We start from the raw sequence: 10,491 nt of genomic DNA, 5'->3' as shown, positions 1-10,491 counted from the left end.
CAGTTACCACAGAGCTCAGGTATGGGGACAGTAACCATGTATGGTGAGGGAATGTTCAGAGAACTACCCAGTGAAACAACAGCTGAAAGGCATCTGGCACGGGACCGAGTGCTTCTCTGTGAGCCAGACTCCATAAGAGTAAAGGAAAAAATAATTAGAAGACCGCAGGCAGAGCTGTGGCTTGGCGGCGAGGGCGGGGCTGGCGGCGGGGGTATGGGTTACTCTGCTTCCAACGCATCTTCCTTCCACTGGACATCCAGATGGTGTCTGTCCTTCTAAAACTGGGCAGCAAAATGGCGCTCACCAGTGGCATTCCCAAGATCGGGAATGCCTCTGAACAGCTCGTGAACTTGGTTCCCAGAGCCTCCGCACCATCAGAGGATAAACCCATACATGGATTTGTAGAGCCGTGGGCCAAGTCGGTAGGAGAGTCGCTGGGATGTGTCCTTAGAGGTGACATCTTGTCCCCAGTCTTTTGCCCTCACTCGCTCCATCCTGCTTCGCAGCTGCTGTGTGGGACGAGCGTCTCTGCTCCACAACACCCTGCCTTAGAGTGGACGTCAGCCATATGGACTAAGTCCTCTGACATCCTGAGCCAAGGCTTCCTCCTTCAACTTGATCTCAACTGTTTTGTCATAGTGTTGGAAAGCTTACATAGATTCCAGAGATCCAGGCATAAAGAGATTTAATGATTCTTATAGGGCCACACAGTTGTGGTCTTGGAACAATCAATAAGAGATAATTTAATCGCCAGGAGAGAAAGAGCCTTTGTTTAAGAGCCTGCAATCCAAGAAGGGCCACTGGGTGGCGCCAGAGCACACCCAATCTTCCCCGTTAACCGGCAAGCCCGTGGACAATTTTTGCAGGACCCTCTCAAGCAAGATGGATTCCATTTACAGGCACTTAGAGGCCTCTGCGGTACAGTCAGGCTGCTTTGGAGGCTTTTGAATGTTCTTCTGGAAGTTTCGGGTCTACTTTGCTTTAGTTTTCAATTTGACACAAACCTACAATTCACCTGGAAAGAGGAAGTGTCACTTGAAGAATTGTCTTGCTCAGACTGGCCCGTGACCGTATTTGTGAGTCATTTTCTTAATTGTTACTTGATGGAAGGCCCAGCCCACTGTGTGTCATGGTGTTTATGACACCAGCAGAATAATAGCAAGTAAACCAGAGATCCACTGGGCCAACTATGCAAGGTGAAAACATCTGCTCTTCTAGGAAATGAAGGATAGGGCCCTGTTAATTCTGAGTCAAGAGTTGAAAAAGATAATATCCACTGAATACGAGGTTGTAGACAGATTTTGAGACAGATTCTCACTATGTAGCCCCAGCTGGCCTCCAAATCAGAGATCTGCCTACCTCTGCCTCCTGCCTACCCTGCCTCTGCTTCTGCCTCTGCCTCCTGCCTACCCTGCCTCTGCCTCTACCTCTACCTCTGCCTCTGCCTCTGCCTGTGCCTCTCCCAACTCCTGCCTCTGCCTCCTACCTGTCCTGCCTCCCTCCTCCACCTCTACTGGGACTATCTCCCTCCCTCCCTCCCTCCTTTTCTCCCACCTCCTCCTCCTTACCCTTTGAAATAGAGTCTTGGTTTACAGATCCCCAGAGGCTCCCAATTCTGCTGGAAGTGAGCTCCTTACCATGACCAGAAGGGTGCGCTCTAAGACGCCCCTGGTCCTTCAACCAGTTCACAGCTTTGTCTTCCCCTCCTTCCTGTGATTTTGAGTTATGGACTATGTAATTCACCTTTTCTTTCTTATCTTAGAAGAGAAAGTATTTGTTGAGAGTCTACCATGCCACATGCGTGGCCCCTTTACATCTGTATCCCCAGGGCTAGCACAGCACATGGGCACATTAGAAACACCCTGACAGACATGCTCAAGAACGACAGACTACTAAGTGAACTGGTGGCATGTCCTCACCAGCAGGCCTAGGCGTTCCTAACCAACCGCACTGGGCAAGCTCCTGGAGACCCGACCCTTGAAGGAGGCTGGGAATTCAGCTGACTGGAAGCACCCAGACACTTCCTGTCTGAGAAGTCATTCCAAAAGGGAGCTGCCTAGTTAGCTCCGACTGCCCACACGGTTCCAGCTGGCAGCTCTGGGAAAGGCCCGGTTTTCAGCAATCACGGGGGAAAGCTGGCAAACCGAGGCCATGCAGAAACTCACCAATATGCATATGTTAAGTGTGTATATGTTTCTGTACATCGGTCATACCTCAGTGAGGTTTAACATGCACAAAAAAAGGAAAACCATGTAATAAATTTCAACATCTCTGTAAAAATACTATAAAGTCCTATTTATAGTTTGAACAAATTCCAAAATTTTTATAAATCTGAGCTGTGCAGAGATCCTGGGAAGGCAAAAATGTGTGTGTGTGTGTGTGTATGTGTGTGTGTGTGTGTATGTGTGTATGTGTGTGTGTGTATGTGTGTGTGTGTGTATGTGTGTGTGTGTGTATGTGTGTGTGTATGTGTGTGTGTGTATGTGTGTGTGTATGTGTGTGTGTATGTGTGTGTGTGTATGTGTGTGTGTATGTGTGTGTGTATGTGTGTGTGTGTGTATGTGTGTGTGTGTGTGTGTGTGTGTGTATGTGTGTATGTGTGTGTGTGTGTGTGTCTAACCTGAGGGTCTGCAGCCTGGCCTACACTGGGAAGCTGGGTGAGCTGACGGAGAGTCTCTATCTACTGGAACTGATCAAGACAGCAGAACAGCATTGCTTGGGCATGCATAGCTGGTCATATAGAAATTGTTGAATACTTGTTGCACCTTGGAGTGCCAGGGGATGATAAGATGACGCAGGCTGGTCTCCTCCATATTGCTGCCTCTGCTGCCCAGGAAGAGACTGTCAAAGCCCTTCTGGTGAAAGGTGCGCAAGCGAATGCTGTCAATCAAAATGGCTACACACCTCTCCATTATGCAGCCTCAAAAAATAGGCATGAGATTGCTGTCATGTCTCTAGAAGGTGGGGCGGACTCAGATCCTGAGGACCATTGTGAGGCTAGTGCAATGCACTGGGCAGCAGCCAAGGACACAGCCTGTGATGAGGGGAGAGTGGAAGAAACAAAGTTACCGGTGACCCAAGGAGCAAGTATTTACATTGAGAATAAAGAAGAAAAGACTCCCCTGCAAGTGACCAAAGGCCTCCTGGGTTTACTAATCAAGAGAATTATGGAAAGTTAAGCAGCTTGGATTTATTCTTTATGCTTTGCTGGCCTCGCTGTCCTGGAAACTGTTGTATTGTGCACAAGGCATCTTGAATGAATGAAAATGTTTTCTCACCTCCATAATCTTAGAACAGGCTGTATTGCTCCTATTGAGGTATCTGTTCTAAGCTCACAACCCACTCTCAGGCACTGGGAAACTGTTGGGATCGTTCTACTGACGTCATTTATTGTTCTTCATTAAATCTTGATTAATTTGGAGTAAGTGGTCCTGCGGCTGTCATGAGTCCTGAGTATCCTCCCATCTGCCTGCTGTCCTGCTATGGAGCCGAACAGGCAGTCCATTCTGTCTAGGTGGGTTCTGCACAGGCGAGGCAAATCCTGACTTGTTTTTCAAATTCATCAGAGACCTATGCCAAATTGCTCTTTCTTCAACTATGAGGTAAATTTATTTTTGTCACAGGGAGGAGTTCTGTATTTTAGTAGACCAGCTTTTAAGTTGAAGTGTATTATATGTTCCTAGAGTAATGAGGAACAAGACGAGAAGCCTGTGTGCCAGGTACCCTTTGCTAGCCATTTTCCTCAAAAATAAGACATACCACTTTTTTCAAAGAAATAAAAAGTGTCTATATTGACTCATCTTGTTTTGAAACAAACAACAACAACAACAACAAAAATCTGAGTTGCCTAATTGCAAATACTTAAAGGTTGGTTTAAAATTTCAGCTGGAAACTCAAAAGAACTTGAGGAATGACAAGGTGGAGAATCACACCCATGTAAAGGCTGGGGAAGTGCTGTGGGTATTAGCTGAAGATGTGCTACATTTGTTTCTGCTGTGAAACATTCGCTTAATGATACAAAGATGTGCTGCATTCTTTATGGTACATTTGTTTAACTCTGTGAAGCTGTGCTACTTTGCCTGTCTAAAACACCTGATTAATCTAATAAAGAGCTGAACAGCCAATAGCCAGGCAGGAGGAAGGATAGCGCTGCCAGTCAGAGAGAATAAATAGAAGGAGAAATCTGGGAATAGAGGATCAGAGGAGCGAGGAAGAGAGAAGGAAAGGAGGACTCCAGGGGCGAACTACCCTTCACCCCGCCACCCAGCTAGCCATGGAGTAAGAAGTAAAGAAAGGTATACAGAATAGAGAAAGATAAAAGCCCAGAGGCAAAGGGTAGAGGGAATAATTTAAGAAAAGCTGGATAGGGCTGGAGAGTTGGCTCAGTGGTTAAGAGCATTGGCTGCTCTTCCAGAGGTCCTGAGTTCAATTCCCAGCAACCACATGGTGGCTCACAACCATCTGCAATGAGATCCAGTGCCCTCTTCTGGCCTGCAGGCATAGTGCAGGTAGAACACTATACATGATAAAAATAAATCTTAAAAGAAAAGAAAAAAAGCTGGATAGAAACAAACCCAGCCAAGGCCTGGCACTCATGAGAAAGAATAAGTCTCTGTGTGATTATTGGGGAGCTGGGTGGTGGCCCCCCAAAAGCCAAAAGAGTAAAAAAAAAACAACTACAGAAAAGAGCAATTTCTCAAGTCCCAAGCACCATGTAGAAGCAAAACCAACAAAACTCACTGTAAAGACCACACTCAGCTGAGCAGCACAGAGCTGGGGTTGGGAGAGCCTCGCATTGGTGCTCAGCTGAGTAGCATAGAGCTGGGTGGGGGATTGGAGAGTCTTGCATTGGTGGTCAGTCTCTAGATGACTTCATATTTATTCACACACACCCACACATGCACACGCACACACAGTTAAGGAAGGGAGGGTGTCCTTCGGCTTGCAGAGGGCATACAGTCCATCATAGCAATGTGATAGGCCTGGGGAATGTGACAGTACTGACAGCATTTGTGTGTCAAAAACTCCAGCCCACAAAGTGGAAGGAAGTGGTAGCTCAGAAGGGCCAGTATCTTAAACTATGAGAAACACTAACAATGGTGAAAACATCACAAAGCAATATTTTACAATAAAAAAGGCAGATATTCTACAAAGCAGTTGCAGTGATTGTCACTCTGAAGGTACCATCTTTTACAATAACTTCTCATGAGGGAAGTACAAAGACACGGGGAGAACCCACACTTGTTAGAATGGCTACAAGGAAAGAAATATCAGTGACATTGGGAGGGAACCTGTGGAGGTCAGAGCCTTCCTACACTCCTGGAGCAAAGACAAAGCAGAGAGCTAAACAGTTGCCAGGAATCCAATCTCTAGGTATGCAGTCAGGAACTTTCACAAGGTTCCCATGAAAGCATCCATATGAATCTTGATCGTAGCCAAGTAACCAAAATTCATAGATAGAAAGAATGCAGCTGACCGAGGGCGGGGCGGGAAACGCCAACTCTGCATGATGGCGCACCGGGCACATTCTCAACATGAACCTCAGAAATGTTCTGTTTATTGAAGTAGCCAGACACAAACAGGCAGCCTTCCTATAAAAAAATGAAGGCAATTCTATGACTGGCAGGTGGGTACGGAGAAAGATGGACTGGTACCAGGTACAGTTTTCTTTTCAGGACAACGCTGTATGTGTAAAACTTACTATGTCCTGGGGCTGGAGAACGTTGGCTCAGGGGTTGAGCGTACTGGCTGCCCTTCAGAGGACAGGGCTTTGATCTCCAGGACTCACGTGCTGGCTCACAACCATCTCTAACTCCAGTTCCAAGAGACCTGATGCCTAAACCATTTCCCAAATGTGAATTTATGAAATACAAGTTTATCTCACATTGTAGACTGAAGTTTCTGTTGTTAGGTATTTTGTTTTAGACGAGCCTCTCTGCCAATGCAAATAATTCTAATCAGACTGAATTACACCAAATGAAAAGACACCCATGTTTAATCCAATGCTCCTGGGTGGCCCTGGGAAAGCATGGAGAGGGGAAGAGAGGAAAGGGGAGACCATGCGAAACCCGGAGACCACGTGTTCATTCTCTGGGGGACAGTTTAAATCCCTGGGGAGGGATCTTATGCCAGGAGTTGGGTGAAGCCCCCAGGCAAACAATCCAGACTTTTTGTGTAAAGGGGTGCCAGTGAGCTGGAGTGAAGCCCCTCAACCAAACATTTTAGACTCCTTGGATAAAGGGGCACCGGCTCAAATCTGGCTGCTTCCTGCGGGCATGGGGCAAGTGGGAGGGGGGAGCTGGGATTCCGTGGGCTCACACTCAGCAAGAGGTGTGGCTGGTGCGGCATCCAGTTTACTCTCATCCTGGAGTCCTCAGGCAGCTGTTTCTTGAAGGAAATGAGAAGGCAGGTGGCTAGGACAACAATATATTGTTATTATTGGCCCTATGAATGGGCTAGTCATGGTAAGGGTCATTAACTGTAGGAAAGAATGGGACAGAGAAGAGCCCTGGTTGTACAGGTGAGGCACGGGTTATAAGTGGGACATAATAGCAGATAAAACCAGATTTTAGTTGGTAGATGCCCTTGATCTAGGAGAGTTGGTACCAATGGTGAAGTCCCAGGAACTGGTGCAGGTGTTTGCATTGTATGGAGAGTGCTTTGTAAGTTGGTCTTGGCCCAGACAGCAGGAGTGACCTTAAAATATGCTTAAAAATGGGTGGGGTTAAAATACGCTCTGGAAACTTAGTTTTTACCAGTCCTAATTTTTGATACAGCAGCAGAACTTTTTTCCAGGAACTTGCAGGTATCTGTAAGACAACTGGAACAGGAACATTTTAGAAGACAATTAAAGGGAAAGTCCGATTGTTTGGCTGGGAGCTTCACACCAGCTCCTATAGTAAGCCCCTTTCTCTGGGAAATTGCCTTAGTCCAAACTCCACCTCTAAGAAAGCCCACCAAATGGTAACCCCTCCCCCAGGGAAGGTCAAGACCACTCCCACAGGCTATTTAAACTGCCCCTCAGAGAATAAACACATGTTTTCCCCTTCTTTCTTTTTCCTCTTCCATGCTATCCCGGGGCCACTGGGAGCATTGCATTAAACATGGGCATCTTTTAATTTGGTTTAATTACATCTGATTGAAATTAATTGCCTCAGCGGAGAGGCTTGTCTAAGACAAAATACCTAACATCTGTCCCACCTGGTCCTACAGTTGTTTAGTCCCAAAGAAACACAAATCAAATATAAACTGTTTGGCCTATTAGCTCAGGCTTATTATTAACTAGATCTTATAACTTAAGTTAACCCATAATTCTTATCTATGTTTAGTCACATGGCTTGGTACCTTTCAGTGCAGCATTTTCATCTTGCTTCTTCTGGGTGGTGACTGCAGACTGAGCTTTTCCCAGAATTCTCCTAGTCTGGTCACCCCACCTATACTTCCTACCTGGCTACTGGTCAATCAGCTTTTTATTAAACCAATGTGGGTGACAAATCTTTACAGGATACAAGAGCTATATCCAACAGCATCACATAGTGTGACATTTTTGTGATCTCCACAGTTCATCAAACCAACTACTTATTTACTTGAGTCAGCAACAGAATTCCTAGAGGCTTCGTGAATTGGTGAGTGGGATATTGAGACTTGACTCCTATCCCAGCTGCTAATTTTGAATGCTTTTGAGTGGAAAGACAACTTATTTTGTTTGGGGGGATCAGCCCCCACATGCAAACTTTGAATCCATTGTTATCTTTCCCATGTTCTGCAACAAGGTGCAGGGGAATGCCTTCATGGAGATGGCAGCTCATCTTCCTGGTAGAAGTAGGTATTGCAATCTCTATCTCTAGCTGGGGAGCCACTGGGTCACAGCAGAGCTTATGACAGCAGACCTTGCATTTTGATGTGTGTCTCAGTCACTGTCTATTGCTGCGAAGGACACCATGACCAAGGCAATTTGTAGAAGAAAGATTTTAATTGGGGGCTTGCTCACAGTTTCAAAGGGTGAGTCCACAATCATCACAGTGGGGAAAATGGCAACAGGCACGCAGATGTGGTGCTGAAACAGCTGCTGAGATCCTACATCTGGTCCACAAGCATGAGATAGGGACAGAGAGATTGGCCTGGAGTGGACTTTTGAAACCTCAAAGCCCACCCCCAGTGACACACCTTCTTCAACAAGGCCACACCTCCTGATTCTTCCCAGAACAGTTCACCAACTGGGGGCTAAGCTTTCAAAATATGAGCCTATGGGGCCATTCTCATTCAAACCACCACAGTGTGCGTTTAAAATACAAAGATTGAATATATAGAAATACCTTTATTCGTTTTAATTTTTGAGACTTTCATATGTGAGTATAATGCATTTACATCATTTCTATCCCTTCCTCTCTTCACTCCAGCTCCTACTGGGTGTTCCCACCCAGGACCTCCCTGTTCAAATTCATCACATGCATGCACATGTGCGCGCGAGCACGCGCGCGTGCGCACACACACACACACACACACGATGCAGGATGTGGCAATGAGGGACTATGACTACTGCTACCTTATGATTGAGCACACTGAAATTTAGACCGAGAGGATTTCCCCAAAGCACGCCACAGGGCGGTAATGACTGCGGGGCGGAAAATGTGTTAGTTCCATGAAGGAAGAGATTCCTGACCCTCTGAGATCTCTGGATCATGACCTATACAGCAAACCTAGGACTTAACATCATCTTTCCAAGTCCTCCTGCTTCAAGATGGTGACAGGGAAAAACAACTGTTTTCCTGGAGGGCCCTGGCCCTCAGAGAATGGTCTGAGCCCTGAGTCAGCTCCAGTCTATTTCACCCTCTGAACCGACAGACAAAGTCTTTCCTCAGATCAGCCCTACTGACCACCCAGGAGGCCCGCTGCCCTCCAGGGCCACCCTGAGGGCCTGTGGACTACTGGACTGCCAACTGGCTCAGAACTCAGAGCATTCCAAACCAACTGCCAACACAGCAGTTGCATAGATAATTAGCCTCTCCCTAACTGACCAAGTCCAGAGATGAGACTTAAGCCCAAAGAAGCAGGAAGGTGGCTGGTTGGCTTCAGATGTCTCAGGAAAAGTCTTTGGTTTCCCAGGGTCTTTGCTGACTAAAGTCTGACCTGGTGGCTGAGCAGGTAGACCAAGGCCAGGCTGAGAGCTGCCAGCAAGGCGTCCACTCCTTGTCTGTCCTATTACAGCCTGTGCTGACAGTCTCAGCGTTGATATGCAAATATCAGTCATTGTCACAGTCTCTGCAAGACTTGCAGAGAGTGGAGGGGGAGTACCCAATCTTCGTGGTCTTTTCCCAAGGCAGTTAGGAGGCTGCAGGCCCTGCTGGCACAGGTGGTAGCTTTCCTAGACTGGGGACTCAGTTCCTGGTGTGTCTTATGTTTGAATGTTTTAGTGTCTTTGCTTCTTAATCTGCAGTCTTAGAAAACAAACTCACAATGGGTAATTTTTGACACACAGGTGGCAGAAGGCCATAAGAAAGTATTATCTTTTCCAGGTTCCTGATTCTTTTGTTCTTGACATGCCGGGGCCAAATGAGTCCATACTAGACATAGGAAGAAAAGTCTCTGTGTGCCATGAATTTAACACACATGGGGAGGGGGGGGCTGACAGGAGAGCACAACTCTTACTGAGAGGAGGCGATACAATGGCCAAAGCCTGGGCATGATTGCTGCCTAGTGTGTACTCGGGTCCCACATGAGCAGTGTGACCCAGGGAACTGTCTTTAGTTTTTACTCTGTGATACTGGTATGCTCTTAGGGCCTACTTACTAGTGCTGTGTTGTGAGGTGCAGCCTCAAACCGCAGACAGAACCTGAGGAAGAATGTCTGGTGCGTTTGTGGTGTGCCTGAGCCAGATTGTGAGGTGACTGCATCTTGCAAGAAAATGGGGGTGGAAGATGTTACTTGGAAGATATGACACCAAACAGGGTTCCCATGGGTCTGGTGCCTTGTAGTTTATCCGGAGGATCTGTGATCACCACACCGACCTTGCAGGGAGGGCTGCGCATGAGTTGAGCAGTGGTCGGGCCCACTGTTCCAGCTGGACAGGGGGTGATAGGCCCAAGATGTGAAACATTGGTTCACCTGACCTCTGACCAGAGAGGCAAAGGCCTCCACTCCATTTCCCAAGTTTTGTCAAGTGTTTGGCTATGGGAGATTGTTGATGTCCTTCCTGTATGAGGCCTGAGCCAAGAGAAGGGCAACTGCTGGCCCAGACCAAGTCGGGGTCAACAAATAAGCTATCAGATAAGCTCTGCCATTTTCCCTCTGTGGAAACCAGGGCAGCCCACTTCAGGTCTCTCTTCCCCAGTGTCTACCCATCAGCTTCCCCCTAGATGTCAGATGACAGCTCACGGTTCCTCTGGCTCCAAAGCGGCTCAGATTTCAGGCCTTTTCCAATCCACTTACAGAATGCTTTCACGGGGAATAAGCTCAGATTTAACTGGCCAGGCCTGGATGAACTGTTACTGC

At 47.1% G+C, this 10,491-nt stretch overlaps 1 pseudogene; it reads left to right on the top strand.

Moving 5' to 3' along the window:
* Window positions 1-293: 293 nt before the first annotated feature.
* Window positions 294-3,179, top strand: LOC121464805 (annotated as a pseudogene).
* Window positions 3,180-10,491: the final 7,312 nt, after the last annotated feature.

This window comes from Microtus oregoni, unplaced genomic scaffold (genome assembly GCF_018167655.1).
Source record: "Microtus oregoni isolate MIOR12 unplaced genomic scaffold, Mior012 000029F_ref0000214, whole genome shotgun sequence".
NCBI lineage: Eukaryota > Metazoa > Chordata > Mammalia > Rodentia > Cricetidae > Microtus > Microtus oregoni.
This window is presented reverse-complemented; position numbering and strand designations above follow the sequence as displayed.